Below are 6,491 nucleotides of genomic sequence, written 5' to 3'. Positions count from 1 at the left end.
CTAAATAAAAATAAGGTTTGGAACTGGTGGCTCACACCTGTAATCTTAGCTACTCAGGAGACTAAGATCTGAAGGTCAAGGTTCAAAGCCAGACTGGGCAGAAAAATCTGTGAGACTCTTATCTCCAATAAACTTGCAAAAAAGCTGGAAGTGGTGCTGTGGCTCAAGTAGTAGAACATTAGCCTTGTGCAAAAGAAGCTGAGGGACAGTGCCCAGACCCTGAGTTCAAGCCCCTGGACTGACACACACACACACATAAAAAAAAAAAAAATCCTAGGCTTGGGCTGTACCTCAGTGATAGGTGTGTGTTTAGCATGATCAATGGCCCAATTTTAATCCTCAACACTGGAGAGAAAAGACCAAAAAATGACTCTCAGAGACAAAAGTAAGCACATTAAAATTTAACTTATTAGTTTAAAAAAACTGTCAAGCTGATAGAAGCTGTTCAAGGTAAACCCTGAGAACAAACACATTTATACATCAGGAATATTAAAATGAACATGCAAATGGGGGCAAAACTGGTCTTTCCATGGTGGAAGGGGAAGAGTGGCCCTTAGCTATACAACTCGTTTGTATGCGCTTTGCATTATAGCTATCTATAATTTACAGTGCTGTAAAATACCCGTTATAGAGCCAAAATCAGACAACCCAGAGGGTGTACTACAGATAACGTAATTTTCCATCAAAGCACAAAAGTTTCTCTACCATATAATCAAGACACTTCCACTTCCAGCATTTTGCTACTTCATTGAAGATAAGGACCTCACCGATTTGTCTTCCCTGGACTGGCAACAAACCATAATCCTCAGAACTCAGCCTCCTGGGTAGCTAGGTTTGGCATTAGATGCTCTCTTGTGTTCCCTTTCATCTTGAAAATCATGTGTGTGTGCAAGGGTGAGTGAGCTGGTTTCAAAAATCTTTTAAAATCTAATCTGATGATGACAGTATGCTACTGCCTCATAGTTGTAATCCTAGCTATTCACAGGCTGAGATCGAGGGCCACAGCTCAAAGCTAGACCAAACAGAAGAATCTTTGAGACTTCTAGCTAGTCAGAGGCTGAGATCGAGGGCCACAGTTCAAAGCTAGACCAAACAGAAGAATCTTTGAGACTTATGTCCAATAAACTACCAAAAAAGTGGTAGAATGCTAGCCTTGAGTATAAAGAAGCTCGGGGACAGAGCCCAAGCCCTGAGTTCAAGTCCCAGAACTGGCACACAACAAAACAACCAAAAAAAAAAAATCCAATTTGATGGTCAGAATGACTTTCAAGTGCTTAGATGCCTTTGGTTGGAACCCTCAGCAAAGGGAGGGACATACTTTAAATGTTAGCAAGGCTTTTTTGTGTGTGTTTATGTGCTGATGCTGGGGCTTGAACTTAAGGCTTTGCATTCTTGCTTAGCTTTTCACTCGAGTCTGGGACTCTACCACTGGAGCCAAAACTCTGGCTTTTTTTTCTTGCTAATTGAGATAAAAGTCTCATATACTTTCCTGCCCAGCTAGTTTTGAACCTCGATCCTCAGATCTCAGCCTCCTGGGTAACTAAGATAATTACAAGTGTGAGCCTCCAGCACCAGGCTCCAGGTTTGTCCTGTAATGAGTTACAAATATCATCTTGTTGGAAAGTGACACCAGGAAGAAGTGCTGTAAGGAATGCCCTGTGACAAAATGAGGGACAACTGTCCTGGGGGCGTTGTGTGGCAGCGACTGCATCTCCCTGTCAGGCAGCCCCGGAAGGTGGGGCCATTCCCTGTCAGCCACATTCTCAAAGACAAAATAGATCCAGTTTTGTATTACCATTCCACAGAGTCCTGCAGGGGTGGGGACAAAGCCAGGAAAGCAGTGAAGAACTGGGGGGAGCTCTCCCATCATGCAGTGCGCTAACAGTTCTCTAACTATCCCTGCCTGTGTGTTCTGAATCCGGGTCCACTGGTAAAAGCAATTTAAAAGTATATATAAACAACGAGATTTGGGGGGAAGCATTTGGCTTGTTTTACAGTGGAATCCAGAGTGAGGTTGATGTTTGGGGCTTCTCGGCAGTGCTGGAGATGAAACACAAGGCCCCATCATGCTAGACAAGAGCTCTGCCGCGGAGCCACACTCCCAGCCCAGCTTCAGCTTCTCAGCAAAGGTGGCAATCCTTGGACCAGAGCTGGCAGGACCAGGGACCTGCCCTGCCAGGGAGAGAGGAGAGCTAGTCACCTCACTGGTGAGGGTGTGTGAAGATGTTTTCGAATTTCTCCATCCAGAAAGGCTTCAGAGGCCACCACCCAGCGCTTCATCTGAGCTTCATTCCAAAGACATTTGGAATAGCACCACACGTGAGAAGCACACCGGTGCCCAGGTCCCAGCCCCTCCCTCCTCCCTGCGGGCAGAGGAGAAAGACCATTCCTGGAGCCAGGTACCAGGATGCAAGGGACACTTCTCACATGAAGCACGCAGACTTTACAGCCTAGGGGTGTGTGTGTGTGCGTGTGTGTGTGATTTTATTTATCTCTCAAGAAGATTACTATTATGTCATTTGCAAGTACATGGATGGACCTGGAAAAAAATGTTGAATGAATAAGTCAGGCTCAGAGAGAACAAAAGGGCATTTTTTTTTCTCTCATATGTGGAAACTAGATCTAACATACAGACACTAATGAAAACAAATACAGGACCATATGCATATATATGGGACACACATGACCAAGCTGAGCGAAATATGCAACAATGTGTTTCCATGGTATAAACCCTTTGAAAAATTAACATGCAATTTAAGAAAATGAATACCGGGAAGCTGAAATTTGTCTTGTGAGGAGGGAGTTGGGGACAAGGGGAGAGGGAACAGATGAGCAGAGAAAGGATTGGGAGGGGTGAAGAAAATATGTGGAAAATAGAAACAGGTAGTTAGAAGGGATGGGTTGTATTCAAATGTTGAAGAGAACAGTGACACTGGTTAAGATGCATTATATTCAGCAATTGACATAGCAAATTGAAACCCATTTGTAATAATTATTTAAAGACTTAAAAATTTTTTTTTATTTTTTGCTGGCCCTGGGGCTTGAACTCTGGGCTTGGGTGCTATCCCTGAGCTCCTTTTGCTCAAGGCCAGCTTTCTACCACTTGAGCCACAGTGCCACTTCCAGCTTTTCCTGTGATTAATTGGAGATAAGAATCTCATGGACTTTCCTACGGGGGCTGGCTTCGAAGTGAGCCACTGGCACCCCACTCAAGATAATTTGTACATCATGATTTGGTGTGGTTAAGTGTTACAGGCCCTGCCTAATAAGCACAAAAAGCACTAGTTCAAAAACCATACGGGCACAATAAAATAAAAATCTGTTCTTTCTGGTCCTCAAGTTGCTAAGCAGTGCCTCCTGCTGACCTAAAAGTGATCTAACTGGTGAGCCTACACTGGAGAGCCAGTCTTCCAGCTTCCCTTGCAGGCCACCTACCAGACTGTACTAGGTAGATGGAAGATTTGTGTTTGAGCCAGTTTAGTGCTTTCCTGTCTGAGCACCTGCTCATTTGCTTTTCCAACAAAACCACCCAGTTCCTATAACTTTGTACTCGTTTTCCCACTTGAACTCCCATGTTCCGTCTATGACCAACTTAGCAATGATAAATAGCTCCTCTGCCCAAATTCTGGCATTGGCTTCTCCATTTCTTATGAAGGGTCTGTAGGGTTCTGAAATAAATGCTGCCCAGGAGTGTCTTTAAAACCTTGGTAAAATATGCATACATAAAATCTACACATCGAGTGTCCAGTAGTGAGAAATACAATCACATTGTGTGGCCAACCTCCAGAGTTTTGGGCTCGAGGCTGAGTAGCCTTCCAGTTCCTCCCTTTGTCACCTGACTTCTCCTGACCTCCCTCCAAGTTCACAACAAACCCTTTATCACTGCTACTGTGAAGTCTTACAAAGCTCACTAACATGTCCCTCTCCTGTGGCCATTTCTTACACCCCATAGCTGTGTTTAAGCACTAGCTCTGTGTGTGTGTGTGTGTGTGTGTGTGTGTGTGTGTGTGTATGCGTGCAAGTACCCAGGCTTGAACTCAGGATCTTGTGCTCTCTAGTTTGACTTTCTCTCTCGAAACTAGTGTTTTCCCACTGAGCCACAGGCTCCACTTCTGGCTTTTTGCTGGGTAATTGGAGATAAGAGTCTCACAGACATCCCTGCCAGGGCTGGCTTTAAATTTTGGTCCTCAGATCTCAGCGCCCTGAGTAGCTAGGATTGCAGGCACAAGACACTGGCCTCCAGATGCACTAGCTTGTTTTGTTTCAGCCTCTCTATCCTTCCCTTCCATTGCCCCTCCTGACCAAGGGAAGGCCGGAGGAGTGAGGACACTTGGGGCGTGGTCTCCTGCCTCTGACTGTGGGATAGACTTCTCGGAAAGATGCTAACGATGGAATCTTGGTTCCTTGGGGTCCTCAGGACTTGGAGAGGGTACCAGATGGTCCTTGCTACACCCAAGAACCCCTGATACTGTATGCAAATTCCATGTTCATGTTAGGATAGACATTTTTCCTGAGACTGATACTGTTTTTCATCAGGTCCCTGACCCTTCAAAAAGGTAGAGTTAACAGAATCCCCTCGGGGAGGAGCCTCTGGGCGTTTATTGATCCAGCTCCTCTGAGAACAATCTCAGGCCCCAATGTTACCTCTGCTTTGTGTGTGGCCATGGTTTTACACTGGGCAGGTCCTCCAGAGAGCCCCAGGACACTCGAAAGGGGAACTTTCAGTAAATAAAGACTGTAGTGGAATAACGGATCTGCTGATATGTCAGGCTCAGTGGCCAGAGCTCAGAGGTTGAGGCAGGAAGATGGGAGAGTTCAAAGACATCCTAGGCTACATGGTGATTATAAAAAAAAAAAAAAATCAGCATCTGCAGACAGATGGGAAGCCAGAGAAATGAGGAGGTGATACAGAGGCCATCTGTAACCGATCCTGGCCTTCATGGCCTAAGTTCCCTCCTGGAGCACATAGTGGTGATAGAATTTTCTGGAGACACTTTCTATTATGAGTATTTATGTGCCAAGCCCTTTACATAAATGATCTTCATCACAACTTACAAAAGTGGGTGTTTGGGCTTTGGGGTTTGTTTGTGGGGTTTTTGTTGTTTTTTTTTTTTTGAGATTAAGTAACTACATATATTTCACAATACACTTTTTAACCTCCACAGTGATGAAAAGATGAAAACCATCCTTCCAATCTACGAAGCTTATGAACTCTATGAACTTCATCAATAAGACCATTTCTTTCAGATTGGGCGATACGTACATTTCTTTCCTTTTGTTTAGTACCATCTGTTCCCTCTTTCTCTCTCATTTCCTCCCATCCTTTGCCACTCTTGAGTTGCTGAGTTCACTTTCATCAATGTCCAGTGTAACTGATCTCTGCTGTGTTTTTTTTCACCCGCTTTCCACTCATTCTGTGCCCTCCTCCCATCTTCCCTTAGATGTGCACATGTATACCCCCCATGTATGAGGTAAAGAACACAGTCATCTAAAAATAGTAAGACGGTTTCACAAGAGGTTCTTTGTTTCCTTACCTTTGGGGTTCTTTTCCATCTGTAAATCATTTTATATACATGTGAAGAGGTGCTTGGGTCTAACTATTCAGTGCTTTTCTTCCAAGACTGTCCTCTTTTGGTCTCACTGTGTATTAGTATCTTGGGTCCTGTTTACTTTGTTATATCTCATTGCATTTTAAATCTAACACCCTCAGATCAGGGAGAGCATGCACCGTTTGTCTCTCTGTTCTAGGCTTGTCTCAACTCAACATGCTTTGTTCTAGTTCCACCCATTTCCCTGTGAATGTCATTATTTTATCCCTTCTAATGGCTGTGTAAAATTCCATTGTATATAGGTACCACATTTTTTTGATCCTATTCATCTGTAGCGAGGGCATCTGGTTTGTTTCCAGATTTTGACTCTTTTGAACAGTGCAGCAATGAACATGGAGGTGCAGGTGTCCTTGTCGTATCCTGGTTCCTGTTGCTCAGGGTAGGTGCCTAGGAGTGGTATGGCTGGGTCATAGGGTATGTCTGTTTAGTTTTTTTGAGAAACCTCCAGACTGCTTTCCAAAGTGGTTATGCTAGTTTACATTCCAGCAGTGCAGTAGGGTTCCTCTTTCTCCACATCCCCTCCAGTATTTGTTGTCTGAAATCAGAGTATAGGCTGTTCTGACTGGGGTAAGGTGGTATCTCAGGGTTGTTTTTATTTGCATTTCCTTTATGGCCAGAGATGGTGAGCATTTCCTCATGTGTTTTGCCATTTTTACTTCTTCATCTGAGAAGTCTCTTTAGCTCCCTTGCCCACTTAGTGATGGGTGTATTAGATTTAGGAGGGATTCTCTCTGGAGTCTCTCCCCTATCTGTTGTGCCTCTGGTACTCTGTTCAGGAAGTTCCTGCCTGTGCCTATAAGTTCTAGTGTCTCTCCTCTGTCTTGCGGTAATTTCAGAGTTTTGTTAGTGCATGGTGACAGCCTGGGATCCACTTTTAGTTTT

Source organism: Perognathus longimembris, chromosome 21, assembly GCF_023159225.1.
Source record: "Perognathus longimembris pacificus isolate PPM17 chromosome 21, ASM2315922v1, whole genome shotgun sequence".
In the NCBI taxonomy this organism is placed as follows: Eukaryota; Metazoa; Chordata; class Mammalia; order Rodentia; family Heteromyidae; genus Perognathus; species Perognathus longimembris.
Note: the sequence above shows the minus strand (reverse complement) of the source record.